Source organism: Anabrus simplex, chromosome 4, assembly GCF_040414725.1.
Source record: "Anabrus simplex isolate iqAnaSimp1 chromosome 4, ASM4041472v1, whole genome shotgun sequence".
Taxonomy (NCBI): domain Eukaryota; kingdom Metazoa; phylum Arthropoda; class Insecta; order Orthoptera; family Tettigoniidae; genus Anabrus; species Anabrus simplex.
The window spans coordinates 143,406,293-143,432,903 of NC_090268.1; positions in this window are offsets into that span (position 1 = coordinate 143,406,293).

Sequence of the window (26,611 nt, forward strand, 5' to 3'; positions counted from 1 at the left end):
AAGTTAACAATTGGGAAACCTTACTGGACAATTCAGAAAGATTTTCAAGAACAACGCTAGCTTCCTTCCTCTGAACGTCATTCAACTTCAGAGACAACAGATCGTTAACTCTATTAGAAAAATGAAATAACCTTGCTTGCACACGTTTAATTTGATTAGGAGAAGGGTCATTTTCTTCAAAAAAGGAAATCACAGATGCCATCTCAGTAGTATTATCAGTGATCGCGGAAAGAGAGTCCTCAATTTCTTTCTCTCCCAAAGTGGGCAAATCAAGGGACTCTCTAAGCTTATTTGTGTCTACCGCAACCGTGCCTCCAGATTGCACATTTCTAATTGTTAATTCATAGATCAACTCCTCCTTGCGCAAATAGTTGAGACGGAGGACATCGCGAAGGCCGGGCATGATGACAAAGCAATTTTGAAACCAAACGGAAAAATCAAAAATTCCAGCAACTGAGAAAAATGTTAGTTCCAGAAGAAGGCAATGTTTAGCCGTCAAAAGGGGCTAAATTGAGACCCATTCAACCACGCTCTGCTACCACTTGTTACGGAGTTATCCGTGGTAGTTAGAGGTGAAAGAAGGTGCTGGGATGAATAGGTCTCAATCTACGAAATTAAAGTTAATTTAAAATTTAACAAGGTTATATTTTCTTTTCAAGATCAAGAAGTAACAAATATAACAGGTACTCAGTAGCCTAGCAACAAATCGAGAATGTACAATTACAGTGTTACAGGATTTGGGCTCCGAGAGCCAGACACACAATTCTTGAGCAATTAGCCCAACATTACTCGTATACAAGATTCAACCAAGTGGCAGAAGACCCCAATCATGCTCAAGAGCACTTGCTCCCAATTACATAGTAAAAGCCTCCTCGAGGCACACAGAAACAATTTTTTTTGGAAGAGCAACCCGCTCTCAAAGTTCCAGCCTATCAAAAGCCACACCAAATTCCACCTTCAAGCTGTCATCTAAGGACATAAACACAGGGGTAAAATTACCCAACCTACTGAGGCCGATTTAGTAAATAAACAGGAAAATTACAAGGCCCCAAAATACAAACTTGAGTGGAGGCGTAACTGGCACTCCGAATATACTTAATTAAAACCTAATTTGGCCTTAGGCCGCTTATGCAAGGGCTAATCCTATACTAAAGAGGTGACACGGTAGGAAAACTATTACATTACGAAACGAAGAAAAATGGTTGAGAAAACGTAGTCACCTCAAAACAATATGAAAGGGAGCTCGAGAGGGTTAGGCACTTTCTATCCCAATTTGTAGTTACAGAGGCAGAATTTAAATCAAAAGTCTTTTACATTTTAGAGGAAAGTTACATGGTAGAAGGTTTCGAACCCGCCCCGAGGGTTAAACTGCTGAGCTGGCAAGAAAATAAGTTATAAGACGGCCATTACCTGATGGTTGAACTGCTGCCCGAAGAAAGAGGCGCTTCCCGCCCCCTGCTACATAATTTACACAACGATAGGTGTTACTGAAGTGGCGCAGAGACCCGAAAATCAGCAGTTTATATACCCTCGCGGAACATTCCAGACCTTTCAGGAATGATAACACCCGCCCACAATCATTTTATTGGCTAACAACGAAAACCCCTACACCAGATGAAGAAAAACACATTATTGGTGGAAAATTAATTAGAGAAATTCGGGATTGGTAAATTCAAAACAAAGGGAAAGAGCAGGGTTATACAGCCAACCTAAACAATGACTAAAAGAAATTTAACAAAGAACAAACCTTTGAACACAAAATTTCTCCAAAAAACAGTTCTTTCACTTCGCACTAGGGTGCACCATTGTAGTCCTTCAGTAGTGCCATCTAGAAGAGAATGTTCACACTCCTTACTGCAGGCAAAACAAAAATACATCGAAAACGACACAGTTCAGAACACTTCAAAATTTACAAGTAGGGACATCTTCTGGGAAACTAGAGAATTAGCACTGTAGTTAAAGGTCAGGCTTCCTCCAGTAGAGGAGTTTCAACTGGCGCAAAGTTTGAATTAGCGGCGCGGAGGTGTACCGCCCGGTACAATGACCAATGTCACTTTTAATTCCATGTCAGAGGATGCATTGCCTACTGCCAACTTTATTGAGAAAATGGACATTATATTTGATATTTTCAACTCATTCCAGAAATGCAGTGCAAAGGAATTCCGATGTGCATTAAATTATGAAAGGAAGCAACTAACATATTTAAATGAGGTGACAGAATATTTATTTATTTATTTATTTATTTATTTATTTATTTATTTATTTATTTTGCTAGGGGCTTTTCGTCGCACCGACACAGATAGGTGTTATGGCGACCAAGGTCTGTCTAGGGAGGTCAAGTCACGAATGCTACTTATGGAGCCGCCATATTGGGTCTTTAAGCGAGCGTAACCAAAGGCAAGTGTATTCGAATTTAGAGGATTTCGGTACCGTACATTGAAATAAAAACAAAATACCAACCAATTTTGATAAAGAATTTAATTGGGCATCTCCCGGCCATGCATATATAACTGTATAACACTTAGGCCTAAATGATATGAATACGTTCACAGCTATTTCAATAGGAAGATAATTAACAGAGCCTGAAATTCTATTCTTTTTTCTTTTTTGAGAAACAAGAATCAACAGAAAAGCTCATGTTCTTCTCTTTTACTTCCTTACAACTTGGTCTTACTGTGTTTCTTATTAACATCATATGTCAAATACGTAATCTTATTGACAGAAGCATAGAAATCTGTACAGTACCTGTGGCATATTATGATTACGGGTACATGAAAGACTGAACTTGAAGTACTGTATTTAAAGTACTAAACGACGGTTGTAATAACTTACCTTCAGCGTTTTCTTTATTAAGAGAGTAATTTTCGATACTGCGTTTAAAAGGTTACCCCAGTATGCTGACAAACACTGAATGCCTCTTGAGATGAGTGCATTAAATTATGTATGGTAACTGTTGTTATCCATTCGTGTGGTATTTCTTTCGGTTCTAAGGAAAAAATATTCTGCGTGTATAACACAAGAGTGATGTTCTTAGCTACTCTTAACTAGTTTATTGATAACCCATGCAGCTACATAGTACAAAGTGGTGGTGGTGATTATTGTTTTAAGAGAAAGTACAACTGGACAACCATCCTCTATAAACACTAATCAGAAGAAAACAAATGGAAGGGGACCAAAACTTCGAAAAATGAAGGTATCGGCAAAAGAAAGATGAAGGCCACAAAGTGCGTGGAAATGAAAAAACTCCTAGGCCTCGAATGCGCTAATGCCGTCGAGGTCGGAAAAGAACAAGTGTTGACCAGGGGAGGTCGGATGGGCTAGATTAGTGAAAGCAATGTCAAGACTCAGCTAAGGGCCTCGTAGTCAAAACCCAAAATAAGTTTCCCCCCGTGGGTGGGGGCAATAGAACAACAACCACGGTATCCCCTGCCTGTCATAAGAGGTGACTGAAAGGGGCGTCAGGCTCTCCTAACCAGGGAGCGTGAGTTGGCCACCACGGGGCTCTTAGCTGAGTCCTGATATTCGTGCATATAATAATAATAATAATAATAATAATAATAATAATAATAATAATAATAATAATAATAATAATAATAATAATGGTTAAGAAAATTAAAGCCATTAGTAGACACGATTTCATAAGAAATAGAAATTCAGTCGCTTTTAAGTTGAGTTAACCTAGGTTAGGCTATTTTAGGGATTACATTAGGATATTATGTTAGGCTCCGGGACATTAAATTACAGTAGTTGGTTAGTGCGAGTGAAGCGAGTGTTGTGATCTTTAAGTATTTGTCCAGCCACATAATGTACTCTATAGAGCATTTAAGATGAATGAAATTTAGCTGCAAATAATAACTACAGTACAGTATAAGACTGCTATTATCAATGCAATTGTTGTAAGGATGGCCAGCTGGACATAAATTGTTAGTTTGAAGTGATAGGCCTATTGTTTGTTGTGATTATAATTGGTAACTGAACAGGAACAAGCATTTCAAATATCTGCGAAACATTTCTACGTTGCATGTAGGGTTAGAATGATACTGTCTGTAGTTTACATGAAAAGGAATGGAATGAAATAGCGTTTGGCTTTTAGTGCCAGGAGCGTCTGAGGACAAGTTCGGCTCACCAGGTGCAGGTCTTTTGATATGACTCCCGTAGGCGACCTGCGCGTCGTGATGAGGATGAAATGAAAATAAAGACGACACATACACCCAGCTCCCGTGCCAGCGAAATTGACCAATTATGGTTAAAATTCCTGAACCTGCCGAGAATCGAACCTGGGACCCCTGTGATCAAAGACCAGCACACTAACCATTTACTTAGCCATGGAGCCGGACACTTGAAAAGGAAATTTTCATAAACATCAATACTGGTCTTACACATTTCCTGTTACTTTTCTTGCTTGTTTTGAAAGACAATTCTCTTTCTTTGGGAGGTTTCCTATTATATGTCAAAGACTTAGGTGGATTAGGGACTTTGAGAATTGTTGGGATGGAATTCCACTTGAGTAGTTTCCGTCCATCTGCTCTCTTTAGTTCAAATTGCGATTCTTCAAAATGATGCTAGAAGAAAATACACCGGGCGAGTTGGCCGTGCGGTTAGAGGCGCGCGGCTGTGAGCTTGCATCCGGGAGATAGTGGGTTCGAACCCCACTGTCGGCAGCCCTGAAGATGGTTTTCCGTGGTTTCCCATTTTCACACCAGGCAAATGCTGGGGCTGTACTTTAATTAAGGCCACGGCCGCTTCCTTCCAACTCCTAGGCCTTTCCTCTCCCATCGTCGCCATAAGACCTATCTGTGTCGGTACGACGTAAAGCCACTAACAAAAAACATAATAAGACCTATAAATATAAGATATCGTTCATATAAGCATACTGTTATTCAGGAATAATACGAATGTATAACTTCACTAATCTCGCACAAGAAGCAATTATCTGTAGGTTGCCATTTGTCACGCCTACAGTTTTGTACCCACTGAGCTCTCCTTTGCTTACCTTTCGGGAAGCGAAACACTCTAATTCCGTCAGTTGTCTTATTTTGACAATTTGCTGCGGCGCAGTATCCCGTTTTCCTTCGAAATACAAGTAATAACTCACATCATTACATCGGACAGGCCCACGTAACAACGATATTTGAGACCCAATATGGCCGCCACCGCAAAGGATTGTGGGAGCATGACCAGACCACCCTAGACAGACCTTGATGGCGACGAACAGAATATTTAAAGTCTCACAACATAAGGTAAATGTCAAGAGTATTAGCACGACCAGGGATAAAATAAGTAAAAGGACTACTTACGAATTATCCCAACAAAAGGCCTTCGCTGATTGAGGAAGCTCTGGACACAAGAGGCGTAGCGAATCAACTAAAATAAGCTTAATTAACTAATTGGCTGAAATAACAACACAAATTAAATTGATCAACTAAAATTTAATTAGGTAAATAATTTAAGAAATTTCGACCTCAAAACTAATTTTTTTAAAAATCAATTACCACTGCACAATGAACGTGAACACCATTCAGAATAATAAATCAAGAATATCAATTGAAAATAAATTATTTTAACACTAACACAAATTGCCAGGAGGCAGAAAATCTCTTTGAAAAACAAACAAACGTAGATCAATAGAAGATTAAAATCTTAAGACAACTATTACTGAAAGAAAGCTGAAATTTTCCCTAGTGAATTTCTCGGTTACTCCAGGGCTGCATTAAAATTAAATCTAATCGAAGAAAAAACATAACTTCAGTTAATACCAAGAAATCATTTGAAACATGGACATAAATCCATAAATAGGATAAATAACCCTAATATTCTCCAAGGAACGGTACCTGAAACCAAATGAGTTAATCAAACTCATCAGAAAAACCTTCCACATGCACAAAGATCCACACCAAAATCAGCTGAAAATCAAGTTACCAATAATAAGTCGATACTCAAATGTCAAATTCAACACGGCATGGCCACGGTAAGTTTTCATTCTGTTACACAGAGTGTGACAGATGACGAGCACCGAAATCAAAACAAGCACTTGAAGTACCGAGGAAGTCATTAGAAGCCATACATTAAAGGCACACTGTTCTCTATTAGTAGCTCGACATTCGCTTGAAAATATTATAATAATAAACATAAATTGTTTTGTGCACAAAACCAAAATTAACTAAAGTCAAGCAGGTAAACAAATGCCATAATGACCATTACAACTGGAAGCCCGAAAATATTACCATATTACAAGATTATTATGAGGACCTGTTTTAGGAAGTCAATTTCTTTTAAAACCACATGCAGAATTTCAATTTTCAGGTTAAATATCTCCGCGTATTAACACTATTAACTAATCCATTCCTTGGTAGCTTAGTTCAGTACAGAAGATGGATGCAACTTACTTACGAGGTCGAAGGAAACAAGATATATTAAATATTCTAAAAGGATAACCAAATGTTCAGGCCTATCGCCTAGATGGACAATCCATCACCCAGGGTGTAATTTCGCGACCATCTCCTCTTCTTGAATCACGATTTTCTACTCTTCTTAAGGCACAATCAGCAGAGAATATGTTCCAGCGTCTTCAGGTTAAGAAGCAATAATCAGAACAACTGTTATCTGCATTGTCGACTGACTACGACTGAGAAAGCTTGACATCTAGCGCCCAGATAGCAGCACAACTTAGCTACCTCGCTGCTTAAATTCCAAGTCGACCGCTAGATGGCACACCATCACCAATTAGAGAAAGTCCATGGAATCCTGAAGTTTGAATACACGGTGGGCCAGACAAGAAAATGGACACATAACCAATATGCATCGTACCATCGCGAAGAATAATTTTAAATCCATTACAGCCTCCCCCTCGAAAGCATCAACATGGGGTGGGGTATAACAAGCAGGCATAGATGAAAACCATCTGTTGTCTCAAGTATATATGTAAGAAAATTTCCATCTTCAATAATTTAACATAAACACGTCTCGAAGTGAGCAGAGGTATACCTGGGTGATGTATAACACAGTATACAGACCACTCGCAGTTGTTTAGTGTTCAATTAAGTCCATGTTTTCACGCTCAATATCATCAGCACGCCAATTTTCCTTGAAATGTTCAGATAATACCAAGGTTACTAAGGTAATCGGAGTTCGCTTAATCACAATAAATTTTCAGAGGCACAACCTACACCAGAAAACAGGTCTTACAATGTATTAAACATAGCATAATTCTCATTCGAACGTAATTCAGGGGCTTCAATTATAGGGAATGACAAGCCTTCATGAGTGATAACCATATTACCACATAAATACCCCAAAAGGTAAACACAAGAAGCAGAAGAAGAAGAAGAAAAGAGGACAAGGCGCAGTGGATTAGGGAGATATGTAGAGGGTTTTCTGATGTTTTACTGAAACATTTGGAATTACTAACATACTAGAGTATAAGATCGAAGTCACTGATTCCGTCCCTGTGAGGATTCAGCCTTATCAGCTTTCGCCCCCCAAACTGCAGGCGTTGAAGCAAATTAATAACAAAACGCTGGATTACGGAGTCATACGTCCTTCTACGACATACTCCTCCCCCATTTTTCTAGTACCCAAACCGCAAGGTGACTTTCGCCTTGTTCTTGACTACAGGATGTTAAATAAGAAGATCGTATTACAATCGGTCCCTCTCCCAGATCTGCACTCGTGTTTTTCGTAGTTCAATCGGGCCAAGTATTTTACTGACTTGGATTTGAACCAAGCTTACTATCAAACCCCCTTGGCCGAATAATCTCGTCTCTTAACTGCATTCGCGACCGATTGGAACCTGTACGAATTTGACCACGTGGCCTTTGGTATTTCTAGGCAGACTGCCGTGTTGACTATGCTCCTTGATCTCTTCTTTTCGGACATTAAATTCAGCTATTTGTACCATAATTTAGATGACGTGGTCTTGTACTCTGAAACCTTTGAAGATCATCTTCAGCATCTCAAGGAGGAAGTCTTGACTCAGTTGCGTCAAGCCGGGTTGACGATTAAGCTCTCTAAGGTCTCTTTCGCTAGGACTCAGATGTCCTTTCTTGGACATATCGTTTCCCCTAGGGGGTCTCGGTTAACCAATAGCGCACCCAGGCTATTCACCAGTTCCGGCCCCCGACGGATGTTAAAGACATCGCTCGGTTTGGGGATGATCAATTTCTTTCGCAAGTTTATCCCAAACTTCGCTAATCGTGCTGCCCCGCTTAACTCGTTTCGTCGTAAGGGAGTTAAGTTTGAATGGGGGGTCTTCGCGCAGCAGGCGGCCTTTGAGGATGTGAAAATGGCTATAGCTAACGCCCCGGTACTGGCTATGCCAGATTTTAGTAAGCCTTTTGTAGTTCAAACCGACGCCTGCTCGTCCGCTGTCGCGGCGGTTTTGTTACAGGATTCGGAAATGGGTAGGCGCCCCATTGCGTACGCCCCTTGGACGCTGCCCCGGCTCGAGTCGAAGTATTCGGTTTATGAGCTTGAGGGTTTAGCGGTTTTATTCGCCCTAGAGAAGTTTAGGATGTATCTGGAGTATGTTAAGTTCTGGCTAGAAACCTATAATCAGGCGCTTAGCTGGGCACTTGGTAAGCCTAGAAGGACCGGTCGCTTAGCCAGATGGGCTATTCGCATTACCGCTTTCCAATTCGATGCCCACCATATCCGAGGGACGAAAAATGTCATCGCCGATTCCTTAGGTCAGGTGCTCTCTGTCCACGACGTTGGTTCTTCTGATTCCCCAGGCTCGGAACCATGTCTCGTTACCTCTCTCCGGTGGTATCCTATCGGATAATCCCTTTATTGTTCCACCAGATTGCTAAAATTCAGGGTGAGGATCCGGTGTTGGGCCCTATTATTCAGGATCTTAAAACCTGGCAGAATATTGCCCCCTACGTCCTGAGAAACGATGTTCTGTGTTGTCCTTCCCGGTGCGATAAGAAAATGAAAGTGGTTATCCCCTTGGTCTTGGTTCCGGTGATTTTTTTAATATTATCACGAAACTCCTTTAGGTGGACATCTAGGACTGTTCAAGACGAGGGTGAAGATTCGGGAGAATTTCACCTGGAAAGGCCTGGATGGGGAAGTTCGTGAAATGGGTAAGGCCTCTAAGTTATGTGGCCTTAGCAAGCCAAATGTTTTGAGAATTGGTCTCTTCTCGCCCCACCAATCTACTCGTCCCATGGAGCAGATGTATAATGATTACGTGGGCCCCTCCCGCGGTCAAAGGGCGATGAGAATCGATTTATTTCGGTTTGTGTTGACGGGTTTAACCGTTTTTCTTGGGTTTTTTCCCACCAGACTTTCTACCGCCGAAACTACAATTAGATGCCTTAAGTCCATCTTTTCATCCTTTGGGCCGTGTCAATTTTTGGTGTCCGACAATGCTAGGGCATTTACCTCGAATTTGTTTAGAAGGTTTTGTTTCAATCTTTCGATTTCCTATGTCACAACTTCCCCATATAACCCTCAGCCCTGGTATGCTGAAAGGGACAATCGCAAACTTCGTTCGGCCCCTATCGCTTTCCATCATCAGGATGTGCCGAGATGGGATACATCCCTTCCTTGGCTCGCCTTCGCCTTCTTCTCCACGGTCCATGAAGCTCACAAATTTTCTCCCGTTTCCCTGATGTTTTCTTTTGTCCAAAATTACAATATTTCCAACTTATGGAATATTAATTGAGTTGCTTCCCGAGAAGATTGATCCTGCTAACATTAGGGAAATTTGGAAGAAAGCCAAACATAACCTTAAGGTGTCATACGAGCAGAAGCGTGCCCGCTATGATCAAGGCCGCCGACCTACCGACTTGGTTGTCGGTGACAATGTGTTTTTTAAAAACGTTGTGCCACCTGGGAAATTAGTTCCCCGTTCCAGAGGCCCCTGTACTATTCTTGATTTCCTCACCCCCGTCACCTTGCTGGTCAGTGACCCGGAGACCGAGAGAGTTTTGAGAGTGCATCTGTCCCAGGTTAAACCCGCTTGAGAGTTGGCCTTTGCGCTTTTCATGTTTCTGTTATTTATTACTTCTTGAATTTCTTCCACCTCGGTGGGTGTTCCTATTCTTAATGGGTAATATAATTATATTGGCAATTTTGCCCTTCTTAATTGTTGTTTTATCTGAGCATGTTCGTAAATCCTCCTGGAGTTCCCCCCGCCTCCTCCTTTTCCTGACCTCCACACCGTTGGTTGTGCCGCCGCGGCGCCTCAACTGACGTCCCGCCTCATCGACTGCCAATCTACTTGCTTCGACGTGCTGCTCATTTTCTGCTTTGTGTTTGCAGTGTCGGGAAGATCGTCGCCTGTGCCCCAAGCTTCGAGGGAGGGCCCCCTCGCTGGAGCTGGTTCCTCGGCATCTTACTCTCCTGAGGCCGTGTGTCAGCGGCAGATTCTTGCAAACTGCAGCATGTATCGCCTCGCCCTAAGTTACGGGTGTCGAACCTTCTCATCTATTACCATTGTTGGGTGATTTGCCAGGCCACCTACTCCTAGGCCTTACCATCTTGCGGACTTATTGCTAATGTTGGCCAGTCTGGTCCAATTGTGTGTTTTGGGACTCATCAACTCTATGTCATTTGTCATCGTGTCATCCCGGGAAGACATATCTTCTCTCCATATCTCGTCTCTCATCTCCACAAGGAAGAGCTCGTCGAACACAAATGATGAAAATTGTATATCAAGATAAATATTTGTGTAAAACTCTTGTATGTCTGTTTGTTCAAAAAGAAAAGATGCCCCTTTTTGTGAAGGGATCCGCTACCCCTCACCCTGGTAAGGGTCTTGGGAGAGGAGATCTGTGCCATGTTTTAAGCAATTTCCCCGCCACCTTTGGGCTTTGTTGGCTGCCTAGCTGCGCCCTCAAGATTGGCGTTCATTTTTTCTATTTATTACCGTTATTTCTATGTTCGGCCTTGTGTGTCTAATGAGAACCATCGTTGGCCATATTTCTAAAGGTTGATATTCTCCCTTCCTCCTTCCGCCGCGATATTGCATGTTACTATGGCAACGTGCCTTCCCCGCCTTTCCTGCCAATTGGGCTGGCCCTTTTCCCCTCGCTCTCGACTGCCGCTCGCTCGCCTGTCGAGCTACGTACAGGGGTCGGGGACTTGACTGCACTTGTAGCCAGCGGCCGGAGATATTCTCGGTGCCTTGAGTGACAGCGGCTGGTTCCGCTTGGGTCTCGAACCCTTCCTTGTCCACGGTGTGGAGGTAAGCACTAACTAAATAAAATTGGAGTATTAGCGCGAGGTAGAACGAATGGAGGATCCCAGTGTTCAGTCATACGACACAATTGTAATCCAGTGCCTTTTAATGTAATCGTTAACGTACAGGCACTTTGGAAATTAGCTGCCACCTCCATCGTCATTGGTTTAAGATGATGAATTGAAGATAGTTTTTTCTCTGCTATTGTATGCACTGGGTGCTTTTAAATGGAGGGCAGCTTTGGAAGTTTGAACTTGTTTTAATATCCTGGTTGAGGTGTTATATTAAACCTTTGGGGCTCACTGTCCAGTATTTATGTACTTCTTTCACAGTCTGAGGCTGTCTTTAGATTTAAACTATATTGTTCTATATCAACTGTACGTGTTAACACGCTAAGGGAAAACCCACTAAGGGGATTTGCATTTATAATAAATGTGGTTATTTTCTGAAAGCAATGTTATCTTGAAACAGGCCCGGGGCCGTACGCTTCTCCTTCTTTCCTCTCCTGTGGGAATGTTTGCAAAGCTACGCAGGGTACAGTGGGAATAATTTAACCCCTGATTCAAGAAAATTTAAATCTGCTATGAAGTTAGTTATGACAAATAAATTATTCCAACCTTCAGAAGACAGTAATTGTTCATTAGATGCCAGTACATTGCTTCTACTGAATTCAGATTTAGAAAATATACAGTCTCCCTTGTATCTACCCTCAGTAACTGTAAGCTGTGCCTTTTCAAGAAACTGTGAAGACATTCCCAATGATTTAATTAAGGAAAATCCATATGCATGTGTGTGTGGCTGGTTGTGTTCCAAGTTACCCCATTTAGAATGTCGTAATGTGTTGTCAAGCACTGAACAAAAAATGGGTGACTTAAGAAATGTACACATTTTGTGGATGATGCAAATTTGCTTTACCCTAATGCAATAGCAAGTATTTCTATAGGGAAGTTTTTAATGTTTTTGAGGCTAATTTTATAAAATTTCTTTCTGTTAGTAGGCTTCATGTTAAGAGGAAAATTGTCCGGCTTTTAAATGTTAATTCATTGCATCATGTGTGTAAGGAATGCGCCGATATTTTTATTGACAAATGCCTTATGTGATAAAATGTTTTTCAAATGAGGAAAAGACAAATCTAACCGTAAAAGGTCAGGCAGGAATGATAAAGCAAAAAACGCAATGCATAAATGAAAGATCAAGCCATTTTACAGCAGTCCATTTCACATCTTGTTTATATGTCTAATTTCAGTCTTTGAATAATAACCTTTTGAATAATTCTTCATTCATTTATCCAGAACTGCTTTAGCAACTTCGAAGTTAATATCTCAATAACACTTTCTTTGTAGAGGTAATCTATTTATCCATTTTTGGTACTTGAATTTACATTGATATTTGAATTTAGCGCTACTTTTCAGGTCAAGTCGCTAGGAGCGCCACCGTCGAATTGTCTCCCATTTTAACAAGGCTAAATCCGTAAATGTCGCGTATTGCCTCTACTGTATTTGCTTCTACTCGCTATGAATTAAGTATGAGAGTGCACAAATTAGTGAAGTAAAAACCGTGGAGCAAACTTATAAATTTTAGTTTCAGCCCGACTACAAGAGCCCGGTGTTTCGTCATGGATCCACGAGGGAGAATTTCCACGGAAACTTGAAGGGATTATCGCCGCAACTAAATATCATCTGACTGCGCCGACATCATGAACTTCTAAGCCGAAGTTGTGTGAACCAGCGCAATGAACCTGTACGATCCGCCGTAATCGAGAGGGGATCTGTATTTACGTCTACGTTCCAGACGCATTGGTCTACATCGAAACCATGAGTACCCATTTAACTATATTCTTTCTTTCTGTAGGTCCTTCGTAAGATTGTATTCTTGAGTGATTAATTTCTGCTATTAGTTAAAGTTGTATTATTTTCATTATGGTGTTGGTAGAGTAAAGCATGTACTTCATTGATTCATTGAAGGTGTATGCGAATTGTTTAAGATCTTTGAAGATTTATCACTGGTATATTGAGGCCATAACAATAACTATAAAATAATAATGAAGTATCTTGTTAATAATCAAGATAGTAATAATATTAGCAGCCGACTTTAAAGCAATGATCTAACTAGCGTACTTATAGAGAATGAGATTTATTCTGAATATAAAATCTGATCATAAATGTATCTCATTGATTATTAGCCACGATTTTTATTTCTTCGGAATGTTATAATTGAGAATAATCATGGAAGTAAAAATAAAGATTAGGACGGAGGAATTAATAATCTTGTTGAGATATAAATTTTGTGTGATAGTTGTATTGCCGAAGATGCCCATTTAGTCTGCGATGATGATAGATGGAATCCATCCGGCGAATACGGTGCATGATGGTTTATTATAGTGAGGAGATTATTAACCGCGTAGTGACCGCTAGGGTACCCGTTGGTCTTGGTGATAGTCATGGTTATACCCATAGCCATAATTAATGTCTTTAGAGACAATAATAACAATCTGATAACTGAACAACAAATTTAATGTGTTACGATATTTTAGGAATGATTCCATGAGTATGAGTAGATGTGTTCTACGAAGTATTCGTGATTGTACATGGTTGTGATGGTTAAAGTTCATCTGATCCTGATCGTTTGTCTTCGCATTCTATTTCTATTCATTGCTATGAGTCGTGTATGTCTTTACTGTAGGGTCTTCTTATAGAATCCGAAGTTTCGAAATTGTGTAATTAATAATAATAATAATAATAATAATAAATATAATAATAATACCCATACGGCGATGAATCTATTTCAGTAAACCTGAAGGGATTTTATGGTCGTGATATATTTTGCACTAGTGTACTCTATGTTCTTATGATTTATTTTGTTGCATTCTATGCATATTTGCATTGTGATGATTCTGATATGGCCGAATTTAGGATTTTTGTTTGATTTTGCTCTATTTTCTCAGTTAATGATTAATTCAGTAACGAAAAGATTATTGGTGGTTAAACCTATGAATACAATCAAGCGACATCTGAGAAGGAAGAGAATGAGCCACAGAATTTGAATAAAATCAAACATTATAGAAACCTTTTATGCGTAAGAATTTGAATAAAATCAAAATTATAGAAAACTTGTATGAAAGGATTTGAGTGAAATCTAAAATTATGGTAACTTGTTATGTAAGAATTTTACCGTTAAAAATTTAAAGGAAATGTAACGATCTGTAAATGCAAGCATCGAAGACGATTGAGTAACTTAAATGATTAATTATTGATTCATGAGTAAAATATAGTAGAAATTGGGCAATAAGGGTAATAAATCATAATCTCAGTTAATTTATTGAAATGAATAAAATAACATTTTCGTAAACCAATTAGAGAATAATAGAGTAGGGTTAAATGGTAACATAAAAATGAGAATACGAGTAAAATTTTACCAATAACTAGGAACAGGAGAGGCTAAGCTAGGATATAAAAAACATCATAAATCTTACATAAACCCTAAACATTTGAATCCTTACTGACTTTGCAAATTTTGTAAAATGTACAGTAATAATGTCAGCATAGTTTGGAACAGAAATGAAGAGAGAAATTCAATAAATTCGATTAAATAAATTAGACTGGAATAATTAATTACATTAATTAACAGCAAAGTGATTGAAAGGAGATCATACTTGGTAAAGTGAACTATTAGGAAGGTAGAATGCTTAAATTTCAAGGTGGTGTGTTATGGGCAAATGGATATGATTTGGATATCCTATTATTAATAGTAATACGCATTTTCACTAACGCCAGTTTCCATTTGTTTGATTTTACAGTCATATTGATTCGACATTGATATCAGAAGAAGCATTTTTAGAATAATGAATACGAGGAATATTCAAATGTAATTCAGGAAAGCATGAAGCACATTTTGTAAATAAGTTTTTTCTTATATTCATTGGAATGAATGCAGAGGTTTACTCATATTGTATATATATATATTTTTTTCCTTTTTTCCTGATATGCAGAATGTTGTTCTTAATAAATGTTTGCTGTTGTTTTGTTATGCATTTCATTATGCCAGTCTTATCTATCCAATCACCTGTTCCATGCAAATAAATGTTAAAAGAACTGTCCTGATATAGCAAAATCGGCTCTGCGAACGTTCCACCAATGGGACTCTCGTGCAGCCGGCTGAGCGACCCCGGAAAAGAGGTCAGTATTGAAGATCTGACGATGTGAAAAGAGTAAAATATATTTTTGATGGTCAAAATTTCATGGCTGATAGGCATGTTATGTTTCATATGGGCAATATGCTGATATGTTTCTGATGAAATCGAGCCTCATGCGTTGACTGAAACCTTGATATTGGGTGTTGTACCGTTTTCATCGTCCTGATAACGGAATGAATGATGTCATACGGCGTTAAAATTTGCCATGCACGGTAGTGAGATCACGGAGATTATGTAATTGAGCCGTACATCTAAAAAGAACGAATGTATTAAGTTAAATAGGCCGTGATTTCATAATATATAATACGGACGCATAAAATCAAGGAGGCCATAAATGTGACGGCAAGGATGTTCATTTGACGAATCAAGTATGCCTAGGTCACGAAATTAGACATAAAGATATAAAGGATCCACGCGGCCGTGATAAAAATAGTAGAAAGTTTTTTAAAATTGTTAAAAAAGAAGTGAGTGAACAATAAAAAAATTTTACGCAAGACTTCGAAGCAAGTTCATCCACGAAGAAAATAGTCCTCGCGGGAAAAAGAAGGGAGATATATAAAAGAGCAAGAGCTAAAGATCCAGCACATTGAAGAATTTTTAAAGTTACACCGAAATCTGACCTAATATCGAGGCGGAAAAGCAGAAGAAATTAAAAAGTATTTGGACAGTAGTCGGAATACGAACTGAAGGTCGTCGCGAAATACCAAAACAAATTAGACTTCTCCAATGCTGATTGTCTGAATGAAAAATTAAGAGCTAATTCGATAATTTTCTTGTTAAAGTCTCTTACGGGAAATTGACATTGAATTTATGCTATAATAACCTGATACAAAACTATAATCTAGTTTCTTTGTAGAACATTTTGAAGGCTATGGTCATGACATTAATTACGATGCTGGAAATGTTTCTTTCACATATGACTAACGGCTACAACATGAGAGGCTAAATCGGTGACTTTCCGACGTAGACCGCCCAGCTGTTCCTGCTAGTCAGAGTCTTGAGACTACCGCCTGATGATGACGTAACGGGTGTTGGAGACTATCTATGCAGCCCTAAGATGACAACATCGAAGCCTAACCCAGTCATCTAACATCGGCAGTCGCAAGTTAAGTTCCAAAGAATTATTTTATAATGTTGAAATTTGTGTGTCGTAGACGTAGTATATAAATATTTGCAGTAAACATTGGTATGTAGCTTGTTATGAAGTTCTTCGTGATGAAATCTCAATCGATACTATCTTTGCAATGAGGTTATCCTAGTTGATTTATCATTATGGGAGTAGGTATTCTTCGAGTCTATATAATCAATGTCATGATATAGGAATGCTTAAAGTTAAACAAGGAGAGATTTCAAATGATGTTTTCAACCATTATGGAAATGAAACGACGTACACAATGATATATATTCCAGACATAACGTTTTAAAGAAGATAATTAATTGCTGAGTTGTTTAGACTTGGTTACTGTTACGATGCGACTACATGTGAGTAAATATTAACTTATTTTGTTTATACATGTGTTTCCTTTACAGAATAACGTGATCATGTGTATTACAAGTGAAACTTGACCCAGAAATGCGCCGCTGTAGTATATTAACGGTATGTTAAGATGATTTGCCGCCTAGATGGGAATGATTAATGTTTATGTAGGGAAGTAAGGATTTGAGCGACTTGTTGATGTGGTTATACGTATAATTATTCGTTGAGATATATTTATGGTAATGAATGACGCGGTATTATAATATTTAATATTGGTATATGGAGAGATAAATATACTTATGAATTTTTGGTAGTAAATACGATGTGTTACTAACCAATAATGTTATTTAACGTATGCGGCATGACTTTAAAATAGTAATGCAAGGTATATTGGGTTAATGATACATATATACAATGAAATACGTCGCAGAATTCGTATGTTGGTTACCGTAACTTGTCTTCCGATTAAATTTCCGAAATAAGGAATAAATAAGGGTAAACGTGTTGTCTTCATGGAGAATATGTCAACGTTGTAATGAATGTTATTTGATGTTTGGTCTCAAGGATATATTTTAATGTATAAAGCGACTTAATAATTTGAATCTCTACCACAATTAAATAAATAATGTTACTAAATACATTCCTACGAATTTTATGGTACTTGATTGGACATAGGTGCAACCATAAATCATGATAGGTATAATTTCTGATAGAACTACGATAATAACTGATCATTATATGATACCTACATTTAATTTTAGGATGTAATATGATTATTTTTACCAAATGACATGGTCAAACTGACCAATATTTTTCTTTTAATGATCGATATATGTTCGAAATAGCCAATTTTGAGCTAATATATACTTGGAACTTACTTGCAACTGCTGACGTTACAATTTTGGAAGATATGCCTTTGTTTAGTGACAAAATATGAATTCAATATCAACGAAAATAAGCATTTTTATTTTAAAAAACAAGAGCCGAGGGACTCCAATTAAGCATATTTATTATGCATTTTTCTAAGGCTTAGGGACTAGGTTTTTTAACCAATATTAATTTATCTGCTTACCAATTGATTGTCGTTATTAATATGAGATACTTAATTTCAAAGAATATTTGACTACATCCTCATCAAATATGACTGATACCTACGATTTATATGATTATGAGAATTTTTCTTTCTTTTTATGATGCGGATAACAAGTAATTAGCAAGAGGATTAATTGAATCAGATCGTAGATAGTTTAGGTTTATATTTTTCAACAGAAAGAAGAGAAAGGTGATTGATGTAAATGACTGTTATTATATTTTCTTTTATGATTCTAGAATCATGAATAAAAGTGTAGATTTATACAATTTAGAGGTTATTATTGAAAATAGGCTGATATAATTATGGTAGATAAGATGATTTCGAATTAATTAAAAAATATTATTATTTTTCTTTCTCGAATGAATGGACGTGGACAACTTAACATTGATTCCGACGGATGGATGGTATCGCTGGCAATTTATTAAAAGGAAATGCGGTTTCCCAGTTGACCTCACGTAAAAAAATACTATTCACAGATGCATTTTAATTATCCCTGAAAGGTGTCGCGTGGCAATTTAGGAACTATTTTGATGACAAATGTGACATGTGAGTGAAGATTGCGGCGTTGCTTAATTTTTTTTAATGGCGCGGTCACTGATTTATTCATTGATTGATAGAAGCATGTATAGCTACCGACACTAAGCATCGTTTTCATAAATGCATTGATCCATCTTACTGATCCGAGGAGATGATAGTCGGAGGAGGGGAAAATAGCCGGAGCATTTGATAGGTCGCCATTATGGTGCAAGAAAATTATTCCCCGCAGGATGGTGCAGTGTAGCCATAATCGTTTAGCTGTTAACACTTTAAACCGTGAGAGCCTTGCCGTTATAGTTCATATGGGCAATATGTTGATATATTTCTGATGAAATCGAGCCTCCTGTGTCGACTGACACCTTGATATGGGGCGTAGTTTCAATTGCTCGGTATTAGTTTCATAAGAGACCTTGTATAGCGGCCATCGTGCGCATTAGCCCTTCCGTCAGCTTTCTCTTATTATATTATGCCCCCCCATGAATAAATCATACGTATTAAGCCTTCTAGTCGCCATCTTGTTCCAAGTTCAGTTCCAAGGCCTGGCGTCGAACCCGGGATCTGCGAGTTTAAGTCCAGATATGTCATGCCTGTTAGGTTAATCCTGCCCTCTTAACTATAATCACGTTGGCTGTTAGGATAAACTTGCACTTTTTGGCTTCGAACTAGAGTCTGTAAAGTTAACGTCTTTAAGCCTAGAGTCGAACCCGAGTTCTGTAAGGTTAAGCCTAGACACGTAGCCAGCGTAAGGTCACGTAACGTTAAGAGCACGCTCTTAGCCAAATAAGGTAAAGGTCACGCTCTTAGCTAGCAGCCCGTACCGCGCTGTGACGTCACTCACCGGACCCGTGTAAGAACTCTCATAGTACACTACTATATCAATGACCTAGAATACTCATAGCTACACTACTCAAAAGTGTATGGGAAAATGCTAATGCAGCACCCATTGTTTTAGAACAAATTTTGCCCTTCTATTGAAAACAATTCACTCAACACAGAATATTTTTTTAAAACTTCTAAATGGAATGCGAATTATCACAAACAGGTTTAGTGGTTTAATAAGCTATATCAATGAAATCCGGTGAGCAAAAACTGAAATTTTTGAGGCTTCCCAATCAGAACAATCATTTTTCCTGCACAGGAAGTGGACTTGAGATTGTATTCACAACTGCACAGTTAAACTTCAATGTATAACCTGAAATATTAAAGAACAAAACAAGGTTACACATGGAGCTTACAGGCGACATAGTGGGACTGCCTATACTAACAATAAGTGGATGACAAGGCCTTGTACGGATACCAAGTTTCTTGACAATTTCAGACGTCACAAAGGATAATTTAATTGCAGAGTCTATCAAAGCTTTAACTAGTACAATCTCTCTTGAACTATCTTTCACCCCTACACAAGCTGTGCTCAACAAAACAGCAGAGCCTAGTCCTAAAACAACCTTCATAGCGATGGGTAAAACAATTGCAGAACTTGTAGCTACGAATGGGCTGCGAACGGAGTCCCGAAGAGTCGAGACTGCTACCTTTGGAACCGATAGTCTCGACTCCATTGATGCACTAACGCCATCTAACAACTATTGTCAGAACTGCTTGGAATTATAGTTCCACGTTCCTCCCTTGGTAACTTGTGATACTCTCTTACTTAACCTGTTTACCCTCCAGGATTGGTTTTCCCCCTCGGACTCAGCGAAGGATCCTACCTCTACCACCTCAAGGGCAGTATCCTGGAGCGTGAGACTTTTGAGTTGGGGGATACAACTGGGCGGCGGCCTCACCTGCAATGCTGAACAGGGGCGTCGTCGGGGGTTGAGACGATGGGAAGGGATAGGGAAGGAAGTGGCCATAGCATTAAGTTAGGTACCATCGCGGCATTTTCCTGGCAGAGAAGTACTTTGAGGATGGCTGAGGAGGGAATCGAAGCCCCCTCTACTCGGTTGACCTCCCAAGGCTGAGTGCACCCCGTTCCAGCCTTCGTTCCACTTTTTAACCCGGGCCTCCGGTGGGTGGCAGCTAATCACACTAACCACTACACCACAGAGGCGGACAACTTGTGCTACGATGAATAAAAGATGATTATTAGCAGCAAACATTAAATATTGTTTCGCGATATTATCATCGTTAGTGTTAATGTTGTAGGTCTAATTTGACGATGATGACGATAGTAGTGGTAATAATAATCTAACAGTACGGTATACTTTTACATACCGTAATCGCCAATATTAAGTTCGATGAGATCGGCCCCGCGGTGTAGGGGGCAACGCGTCCGCCTATCACCAGGCGGGACCCCCGGGTTCGATTCCCGGCCGGGTCGGGGGTTTTAAATTGTAACTAATTCCGCAATTCCACTTACACGTAGGTGGCAAAAGATCTACAGAGGTCGACGCCATGAACAAATATCCTTTGCATTAAAAAAAATTCCAATGACATAAAACAGAAAAAAGGCGAGTGCTTAGAGTATGATTTTACAACAAATATTTTACCAATCATTGTACGTCATAATAGCCGCCTCCGCAGTCTAGGGAGGCCCTGGAATCGATTCCGGCCAGGTTAGGGATTTTTACCTGTATCTCAGGTTTTGTGATGACAGTGAGGTAGACCAGGTCTAGAAAGCCAAGAGTAACGGTCGAGAGAATTCGTCGTGCTGAACACATGTCACTTCGTAATCTACTGGACTTCGAGCTGGGCAGAGGTTAGTTGGTAGGCCAAGGCCTACCAGCGCTGTCGCGAAAAGGGGCTTTTGTGTATAATAATTGTTACGGAGTTATCCGTGGTAGTTAGAGGTGAAAGAAGGTGCTGGGATGAACAGGTCTCAACTTACGAAATTGAAGTTACCGGTAATTTGAAATTTAACAAAGATTATATTTTCTTTTCAAGGTCAAGAAATAACAAGTATAACAGGAACTCAGTTGTATATCAACAAGTTAAGAAAGTACAATTACAGTTTATTAATAATAATAAGTTTAATAATAATAATAATAAATAATAATAATAATAACTAATGGAATATTACAACAATGTTTCACCAGTTGTTGTTTATAATATTAATAATGTTTTATGACAATTGTAAGTAATCGCCAATATGAAATTCAATTACATAATAACAAAACACTGGCGAGCGTATTACGTATGACAACAATTTCTTATCAGTTATTGCTTATAATAATAATAATAATAATAATAATAATAATAATAATAATAATAATAATAATAATAATAATAATAATAATAATAATAATAATAATATAAAGGAAAACCTACAACCTGTTTTCCAAGCATTGACCTTGTCAGGGATGTAATGAGGCTATTAGTACAATGGGTTCGCCACTCCCAAAGTTATTTATTTATGACATAGATGCTATGAAATGAGAATGGAGAGTGTTGCTGTAATGAAAGATCACAGGGAAAACCGGAGTACCCAGAGAAAAACCTGTCCCACCTCTGCTTTGTCCAGCACAAATTTCACATGGAGTGACCGGGATTTGAACCACGGAATCCAGCGGTGAGAGGCCGATGCACTGCCGCCTGAGCCACGGAGGCTTTTAATGGTTTAATCTATGTTTGAATTATGTTAGTGAATTTACCCATATTAGATTTGTTTTCATCGTTCATGTGCAATTCATGATTTCCTGAGCACGACAAATAAAGATGTGAAATTAAATGCCCGTGGTCTGCTATGCCGATACTTTCTGACTTGACACATTTAATTTGGTTTCAACTACACCATTACGCTCGTCTTTATTAACGATACCGTACGGTACTTCATTCTACAATACTCTTAATAATCCCAATGGGTAAATGAGCAGCAACATATGTGATATTTCATGTTATTTTCCGCGCCTCGACATGCTAGCGACCCCGCAATGAGTCAAGTTAGCTTGGAGTCGCGAAGATTCGTGTGAAGCGACCGTGCGGCCCTGCAATGTGCATCAGGTTAACTTGGACTCGCGAGGCTTCATACGAACTGAGCCCGGTGTTCGGAGTCGATGGAGTTGATGCTCTCGATTCCCGGCTTCAGTCGCGCCCATCCCTACTTGTAGCATTTATACCATTATTATTGTTTGTTCCTTGTGAACCAATACATTGTGGGGTCCATTACACTGGGGGCACTTGTTTTGCTTACACTGTTTAGAAACATGAGGAGCAGAAAAACACAGATAACAAAGTTTATTTTGCCTCACAAACTTGCGATGTTGATCATTGCTTGACTGTTTGAATTTTCCACACTCAGAAATTCTATGATTATCAAGTTTACAAACTCTACACCAAGGAGGTGCTGTTGTTGAATTTTTAACTCTTGTTTTTGTTCAATAACAAGTTTCTTGGAATCTGTCAGTTCTAATGCCCGACATGTCCGACTCGTTGGCTGAATGGTCAGTGTACTGCTGTCCAAGCAACTTGAACTTCCATATTCCACTAAGGTGAGATTTTACCTGATTTATCAATTTGTGATATTCAAAAGAAGATTCACTAGTACAATTATGGAGATTGAGCAAATGTTTTACATGCTGTGAAACAATCAAGCACTTACTATTGTATCTTTCATCAATTAAATTCCAAGCAACAGAGTAGTTCTCAGCACATAGGGCTAGGTTATCGTTCTAACAAATCCTTAGGTTCACCTTGAGAGATGACAATAGGTAGTGTAGTCTTTGCACATTGTCAATGCAGGTATTAATAACTAAACTTTCAAAGGTGTTCTTAAAACTCAAGTATTTTGTAAAATCTCCCTTAAAAACAGCAAATTCAATGGGAGGGAGTTTCAAACTAGAGCTAGATCAAGTAGAGTTATCAGAAACAATGGATGCACTCTTCTTCTTTGTCATTTAGGCCTACTGAGGACAACGGGGCTTGTATCTACTTTTCGGTAAAGTTGTTGCTTTCTTCTTTTTCCAATACTCCTTCATTTGCCGACTATGAGCCAGCTTTCTCTCCTCTGTCCACTTAGTTCCTGTAATCTTCTTACTTGTAAGGGACGTTGGGAAAACACAGTGTCGAATGGCTTGATGGAACAGTATTCGGTCATGAGTTTGTGCCAGTGGGATACCTAGTTGTTCCATATCCAACTTAACTGATGTGATCCATTTGTTCTTAGAAGCCTTGCCTCTTCCTGTTACTGTGAATATCCTGTTGGTGTCTCTTTCGGAATCCAGACGGGCCAAGTGTCCATAAAAGGTCAGGCGCCTTTTCCTTATACATGTGACGCTGTCCTCCTGGTGTTCATACAGTTCATCATTATGGCAGATTCTGTAAATGCCTCCTTCCTCTCTGATTGGTCCTAATATCCTCCTCAGGATCTTCCTCTCTTTTAACTCCAGCTTTCTGAGTGGGCCCTTCCTGGCCATTACAAGGCACTCGGAAACATACAGAACAGATGGTTTGATGACCGAGTTGTAGTGTCTGAGTTTGAGGTTCTTGGAGAAGCACTTAGATGAATAGATACTACGATACGAGTGATAAGCCCTTTCAAACTTGGTACATCTGGCATCTATGGCTAGGTTCTCGCTCTGATTCGCAGAAATCCATTCTCCCAAATACTGAACTGCAGGTACTTTTCATATGGTAGCGTCTGTAAGAGGAATTGTAGAAGGGGCCTCCTTGATATTGGTCATAAATTCAGTCTTCTGGATGCTGATCTTCAGACCAGTCTTAACCGCTACACAATAAAGACTCTGCAAGTTGTAGGTAGCCTCCTCTATATTGTTTGCCAGTAGAATGAGGTCATCGGCAAAGGCTAGGCATGGGACAATGAGGTTGTCTCTCTTGTACCTAAACTTCAGTCCAGCTCCCTGTGGTAATATCGTTCTCCATTCCCTAATGATCATTTCCAGGACACAGTTGAAGAGAATGCAGGAGAGACCATCACCCTGTCTAACTCCTGTTCTGATTGGAAAGTTTTCAGATAGTTCACCTCTGAATCTGACCTTGGATGTCGTGTTCCTCAGAGTGGCTTGAACTAATCGTAGGGTCTTCCCATCCAGACCAAGTTCCCAAGGTATGGAGAAAGGGGTGTCCCTGTCCACAGGGTCATAAGCTTTCTGAAAATCTACTAGCACCACCACCTAGGGATGTCCACCTCGGCTTTTGTAATTGAGAACTGTCTTAAGATTGTGTATCTGTTCTGGACAAGATCTAGTCTTAAGGAAACCAGCTTGGTATTCACCTAACTGTGAGTCTAGCTGTGTGGAGACTGTATTGAGCAGGGCTACAGAGAGGATCTTGCAGGTAATTTGTAACAATTTGTAACCTCTATAATTGTTGAGGCCTGTCTTACTTCCCTTCTTGTGGGAGGGATGAATCACGGTACACGTCCATCCTTTGGGTAGGGACTCTGTTGTCCATATGTCCTTTATGATTTGATGGATGCTCTGCAAAGACTGGTCATCTGCATGTTTCCACATCTCGGCAACTATGCCATCTTCACCTGAAGCCTTGTTGTTCTTGAGACCACCGATGATGTCCATTATTTCTTTTCTTGTAGGTGGTTGAGAATCAAGGTTCCTGTGTGAAGGCTCATGGAAAATAAGCTTTTCTTCAGGTTCCTCCACGTTTAGTAGCTTCTGGAAATACTCTGCAAGAGTTTTGGTTCAGTCTTCATTGTTCAGTAGTAGTATTCCATCTGGCCTGTGAAGGATGAGGGTAGGAGCTGTGTACTGGGTTGTTTACTTTGTACAGGTCTCTTGAGTTGTTTCTCTGAAAATTATTTTCAGCTTGTTGCATTAGGCTCCTGAGGTAATTTCTTTTGACACTGCGGATGGTGTTAGCTGTAGCTTTTCTTTGCATGAGGAAGGCTTCATAATTGGCTTCAATTTTATGTTGGTTCCACCTAGTCCAGGCTTTACGCCTTTCTTCTATAACCTCATCACACTTCGTACTCCACCATGGGTGTTTGCCTTCGGTTGATGAGGCAGGGATAGTTTCTTGAGCAACATTCAGCAAGGCCTTTTGTAAGGCAGGCCATCCTTCTTTCTCTGTATTCTTCTTGAGTGTATCCTGAAAATCACAATCCTCATCACGCAGTCGCAGAATGCTGAATCTGGGTATCTTATGACTACTTTGGAGATTTGGTGTTTTCCTAAAGGGTTGCATATTTATCTTGACAAGTGAAAGGTAGTGATCAGAATCTATGTTGGCTCCTCGTAATACCTTGTTGTTCTGTATGTCCATATGATGTTGCCGTGATATAGCAACATGGTCTAACTGGAATTCAACAAACATAGGATTTGGACTCTTCCAGGTTTTGGCCTTTCTAGGTAGACGTTTGAAGGCTGTTGATTTTAGGACTAAGTTGTACTTGTCACAGAGTTCAATGAGACATTCTCCGTTTCTGTTTGTTCTCTTATGGGCTGGATAATGGCCTACTATCTTCCGGTACTTCCACTTCTTACCGACTTGTGCACTGAAGTCTCCCATGAGTATGATGGAATGGTGGGAAGGGATCTTATCTAGAGTTTCTTTCTTCTAAGGTGGCCCAGCATTGTTCTACATTTTCCAGGTTTGAACGGTTTGTGTAATTCATGGGTGAGTGGAAATTTACGACTGTGTATTCTCTATTACGAGACCTGAAGGATAACGAGGAGGTCCTTCCGTTACGAGAAGTGAAATCTAAAATATGGTCAACCATCTTGTGGTGTACTGCAAAACCAGTACCAAATTGTGAAAGTGTCTTGATAACTCTTTCACCAGGTTTCCCCTTGTAGATTCTGTACACTCCGGACTCTATTGTATCCTCATCGGTAAACCGAGTATCTTGTAGCGCTGCTATCATAACCTTGTACGTTTCCAGCACGTCAAGTGTTTGTTTGAGCTTACCTACCTTTGGTAGGGAATTAATGTTTATTGTAGCAAAGTACTCGATGTTTCTCTTTGGTTGTCATTTAGCAGAATTAAATAGAAGTGGGAAGCATGAAGGTACAGGTTCCCCAGAATCCGATGACCTGCTTGCCCCAGACTGTGTGGGGGTGGATTGTTTACCACCTGGGGTACATTTCTGAATATTTGTTGTCTCCATGTTTTGAGTATTACGAGAGTCGTAATGGGGGTGACCTAAATGGTAACAGGTTTTTAACTATCAAGGTTGTAAGCCTTGAATCCACCAGCACTTATTGGCTCACTGACCCAGTT